This window comes from Hemiscyllium ocellatum, unplaced genomic scaffold (assembly GCF_020745735.1).
Source record: "Hemiscyllium ocellatum isolate sHemOce1 unplaced genomic scaffold, sHemOce1.pat.X.cur. scaffold_529_pat_ctg1, whole genome shotgun sequence".
NCBI classification, from domain to species: domain Eukaryota; kingdom Metazoa; phylum Chordata; class Chondrichthyes; order Orectolobiformes; family Hemiscylliidae; genus Hemiscyllium; species Hemiscyllium ocellatum.
This window is the reverse complement of record NW_026869100.1, coordinates 240871-246870: the sequence shown is the minus strand read 5'-3', so window position 1 is coordinate 246870 and position 6000 is coordinate 240871.

Below are 6000 nucleotides of genomic sequence, written 5' to 3'. Positions count from 1 at the left end.
GTGGTATAGTCAAGTCCCGCCTCTTATTCACTCTGATTGGTCGGAGGGCCAACAGCCCCGCAGGTCCTCCAGCCCCGCCCCTGTCCTTCCATTGATCCGCCGCTGACATCAATTATCCTGGTACCGTTGTTGGCTGGAGCATGCGCACTGCTTCCTGGCTTTTGTTGCTGTTCATAAGTTACAACAGTGAGGGACAAAGTTAAAAACACACAACCACCTGATGAAGCAGCAGCAGCGCTAGTGCTTCCAAATAAACCTGTTGTTCTGTGAATTTTAATTTTGTCCATCCCAATCCAACACCAGCACCTCCAAGTCTCAAGTGAGGGAGGAATGTATAACATAAGAACTAGGAACAGGAGAAGGCCATCCTGCCCTTTGAGCTTGCTCTGCCATTCAATACGATCATGGCTGATCATTTCGTGGACGCAGAACCATTTACCCAAGTTCTCACCGTATTCTTTAATTAATTATTTCTTTTTTGAAAAAAGCTACCTTAGCTTTAAAAACGTTTACTGAACTAGCATCAACTACTTCCCTGGGCAATGAATTCCATTGAGGTTAAGAAGTTCCTTCTCAATTCAGTCCTAAATTTGCTGCCTCTCATCTTGAGTCGATGCCCTCTTGTCCTACATTCACCTGCCAGTGGAAACATCCTCTCTACTTCTATTTTATCCATTTCATTCATTATTTTATATGTTTCCATTCTTCTGAATTCCAATGAGTATAATCCCAATCTACTCAGTTTCTGTTAAAACAACCCCCTCAACTCTGAAATCAACCTTGTTAACCTCCTCTACACCCACTCTAGTACCAGTACATCCTTTCTCAATGAAGGTGATAAAAACTACATGGAGTACTCCAGGTGTGACCTCACCAGCACCCAATACAGCTGGAACATAACTTCTGCTTTTAAACACAATCCCTTCAGCAAAGAAGGACAAAATTGCATTTGCTTTCTGAATTGATTGTTATACCTGGTGACCAACCTTCATGCAGAAGGATACTCAGGTACCTCTGCTTAGCAAATAATGCAACTTTTTTAAAATTCAAGTAATAATCTGTTTTTAATTTACTCCAACCAAACAGTATGACATTATATTTATGAACATTATATTCCATATGACCGACCATTGCCCACTCAATCAATGTATCTATGTTCCTCTGCAAAGTTTCACAGTCCTCCACACACTTTGTCCTGCTACTCATCTTAGTGTCATATGCAAACTTTGACACCCTACATGTGGTCCCCAACTCCAAATCATCTGTATCAATTCTAAAGATTCGCAGTCCCAACACTGATCCCTGAGGCACACCACTAGTCACTGATTGCCAGCCAGGATAATATGCATTTATCCCCAGACTTTGCTTCCTGTTAGTCAACCAATCTTCTATCCATGCTAATACTATACCCCTAATACCATGGCCCCTTATATTATGCAACAGCCTCTTGAACAGCACCTTGTTGAAGGTCTTTTGGAAATCCAGGTACACAGTATCCATTGGTTTCCCGTTGTCCACCTTGCTCGAAATGTCTTCATAGAATTCCAAAAGATTTGTTAAGCATGACCAATGGGATAATTTCTATCGAGTCCCTGCTATTTCTTCCTTGATAATAGATCAAAACATCTTTCCCACTACAGAGAAGAAGCTATCTAGGGTATAATTACCCATCTTTTGTCCACCTCCTATTAAAAATAGTGGTGTCACTTTTGCTGCTTTCCAATCTGCTGGGACTGCCACAAAGTCCAGTGAATTTTGGAAAATTACTGTCAGTGCATTTGCTATTTCTCCTGGGATACATTCTGTCACGGCCAAGAGAATTTTCTATTATTAGCTCAATTACCTCCAACAGTCCAAAACTAGCTGTTCTGTAATAATTATAGCTTCCAAATCCTCACCTACCTTTGTCTCTTTGTTATTTACTGGAAAGATATTATGTCTTCCACTGTGACATCCCATCACTAAATGCTCCTTCTCTTTTTCCGAAGGACCAACATTTACTTTAGCCACTCTTTTCTCATTATGTATGTTTATAGAAACATTTGCTATCTGTCTTTGTAGTCTGTGCTAGTTTATTTTTCTCATGTTCTATCTTATATTTCTTTGTAGCTCTTCTGTGGCTTTCTGTTGACCTTTAAAGTTTTCCCAGTTCTAGTTTCATGCTGGTTTTGGCCACTTTGTATGCCTTTCAATTTGATCACTTTCCTTAGATACCCATCGCAGAGAACACCTTTTCTTACAGTCCTTCTCTGGAATATACCTTTGCTGAGGACTTTGTAAAATGTCTTTGAAAATCCTCCACTGCTCATCAACTGTCCCACCATAAAATCTTTGTTTCCAGTCTACATTATCCAGGTTCTCCCTCATTCTATTGTAGTTCCCCATGTCCAAGCACAGGACCCAGGTATTAGATTTTATCTTCACACTCTCCATATGTATTAAATTCAACTATACAGTGATCACTTCTTCCAAGAGGATCCCTAACTCTGAGATCACTAATTATTCCTGTCTCATTGCAGAGGGCCAGATCTTGGATAGCTTGCTCCGTTGTAGATCCATTTCATACTCTTCAAGTAAAATATCACAGATAAATTTAATGAACTCCTCAAAGCTATCCTGACTGAGCTGGTTTGACCAATTTACATGTAGATTAAAATCACCCATGATAATAACCGTACCATTTTTACAGGCATTAGTTATTTCTTTGTTTATTGCCCATCCCAATGTGATGTTATTATTTGGTGGCCTGCACACTACACCTATCAGTGACTTTCTTGGTAGAATTTTGAATGCATCATTCCTGTTTTCCTAATGTACGGCAAAAACAACAACTACTTGCATTGTATGGAATCTTTCACAATGGCAAATCTCCTAAGGTGCTTCATGGATGATCAAAACATTGATTAAAGAGAATGATTAAAAAAAATCTTAAAGGAGGACAGAAAAGATTAGGGAGGCTATTTGACAGATTGCTGCTCTTGACAGCTCCAATTGGAGTGATGCAGGTGGGGTGGGTTGGAAAGGGAACATGCAAAGGGGAAATGGAGGAGTGCAGGCAGTGTATAAGGTCTTAAGGACAGAGGAGGTTCCAGACTGAGTCTGAGTCTGTCTGTCATAGAGAGTATGGCTGCCTCATGGAGTTTGAATCACTGCAATGGGTTCATGCAAGTCATATTAGTCAAGGATAGTATAACGGTGGCTGAGAGTACTTTTGATGAGGACTCGCCTCCTGAGGAAGTGTGGGCTGAGGTTAGAATCAGGAGAGGAGAGGACACACTGCTTGGAGTTTTTTTATAGGCCTCCACAGAGTTCCAGGGAAGTGGAAGAGAGGATTAGCAAAATTATTCTGGGTAAGAGCAAAAGTACCAGGGTGGGCATTATGGGGGACTTCAGCTTCCCCAACATTGACTGGGAATGCTATAACTCTAGTACGTTGGATGATCAATTTTTGTCCAGTGTGTACAGGAGGGTTTCCTGATACAGTATGTCGAAGGGCCAACAACAGGGGAGGCCATATTGGATCTGGTGCTTGGTAATGAACCAGACCAGATGTTTGATTTAGTTTTAGGTGAGCACTTTGGAGCGAGTGACCATAATTCAGATACGTTTAGTTTAGCGATGGAAAGGGACAGGTGCATGCCACAGGCAAGAGTTATCAATGGGGCAAGGACAATTAAAGCAATTAGGCAGGAATTAGGATGCATAGAATGGGGTAGCAAAATGCAGGGGATGGAGACAATGAAAATGTGGAGCTGGTTTAAGGAACAGATATTGCATGTCCTTGACAGGTATGTCTCTGTCAGGCAGGGAGGAAGTGATAAGATAAGGGAACCGTAGTTTACTACAGAAATTGCATCTCTTGTGAAGAAGAAGAAGGAGGCTTATGTGTTGATGAGGCAAGATGATTCAGATGAGGAGATGGAGAGTTACAGATCAGCTAGGAAGGATTTAAAGAGAGAGTTATGAAGAGCAAAGAGAGGACACGAGCAGTCTTTAGCAAATAGAATAAAGTAGAACCCTAAAGCTTTCTATAGGTATGTGAGGAATAAAATGATGATTAGGGTAGGAATCGGTCCAATCAAAGACAGAAGTGGGAAGTTGAGTGTGTACCCTGTGGAGATTGGAGAGGTGCTAACGAACATTTCTCATTGGTTTTCACTCAGGAAAAGGAGACTATTGTAGAGGAGAAGAATGTGGTACGAGATTTAAGACTAGAAAGGATCGAGATTAGTTAGAAACAGGTGTTATCAATCCTAGGAGGAGTGAAAGTAGACAAGTCCCCTAGGCCGGATGGGACTTATTCGAGGATTCACTGGGAAGATAGATCAGAGCATTTGGCTTTGATATTTGAGTCGTCATTGTCTACAGATTTGGTACCAGAGGACTGGAGAATTCCAAATGTTGTGCCTTTGTTCAAGAAGGGCAGTAGAGATTACTCAGATAATTATACACCAGTGAGTCTGACTTCTGTTGTAGGAAGGGTTTTGGAAAGGATTATAAGAGATAAGATTTATAATCATCTTGCAAACAACAATTTAGTTTCAGATAATCAACATGGTTTCATCATGGGCAGTTCGTGTCTTGTGAACCTCAGAGTTTTTTGAGAAGGTGACCAAGCATGTAGATGAGGGTAGGGCAATTGACGTGGTATACATGGACTTCAGTAAAGTCTTTGATAAGGTTCCACATGGTAGGCTGTTGGAGAAAATGCAGAGGCATGGAATTGAGGGTGATTTAGCAGTGTGGATTAGAACCTGGCTTTCTAAAGGAAGGCAGCGAGTGGTGGTTGATGGAAAATATTCAACCTGGAGTCCAGTTACTAGTGGTGTGCCATAAAGATCTGTTTTGGGACCACAGCTGTTTGTCATTTTTTAGAAATGACTTAGATGCAGGCATAGGTGGATGGATTAGTAAATTTGCTGATGACACTAAAGTCGGTGGAGTAGTGGACAGTGCAGAAGAGTGTTACAGGTTGCAGGGGGAAATGGAAAAACTGCAGACTTGGGCTGAGAGGTGGCAAATGGAGTTCAATGCAGCTAAATATGAGGTGATGCACTTTGAGAAGAATAACCGGAAGGCAGAGTACTGGGTCAATGGAAAGATTCTTTGTAGTGTGGACGTGCAGAGGGATGTTGGAGTCCATGTACATGGATCTCTGAAAGTTGCCACCCAGGTGGATAGTACTGTTAAGACGGCATACGGTGTGTTAAGTTTTATTCATAGAGTAATTGAGTTCCAGAGCCGCAATATCATGCTGCAAATATACAAAATGCTGGTGCGGCCATACTTGGAATATTGTGTGCAGTTCTGGTGCCCATATTTCGGGAAGGACGTGGAGGAATTGGAAAAGGTGTAGAGGAGATTAACCAGGATGTTGTCTAGTCTGGAGGGAAGGTCTTATGAGGAAAGGCTGAGAGACTTGAACCTATTCTCCTTGGCAAGAAGAAGGCTAAGAGGGGATTTGATAGAGACATACAAGATGATCAGAGGCTTAGATAGGGTAGACAGTGGAAGTCTTTTTCTAGGATGATTATGTCAGTGTGCACGAGGGGGCATAAGAGCAAATGAGGAGTGATAGATTTAAGACAGATGTCAGAGGCAGGTTCTTTACTCAGAGAGTGGTAAGGGTGTGGAATGTACTACCTGCTAATGTAGACAACTCAGCCACATCAGGAAGATTTAAACAATCCTTAGATAAGCACATGGGTGATTTTAGAATAGTATACGGGCACGAGCTGAGAACAGTTCACAGGTTGGCGCAACATCAAGGACCGAAGGGCCTGCTCTACGCTATATTGTTCTATGACTATTGTGCTACAAGAGATTTCTGCTGTCCTAAACAGAGTGACGGATCTTGTATTGTGGGCTTACTAAATGTCACTGTTCTCTACCAAACATGTACAAGGTAGAGCTAGGGCAATAATAAGATGCTGCAACAGGAGGGGAACAGGTAACTCCATAGAAAACCCTGCTCCTTCTCATCTATTTTCACCTCCAAAA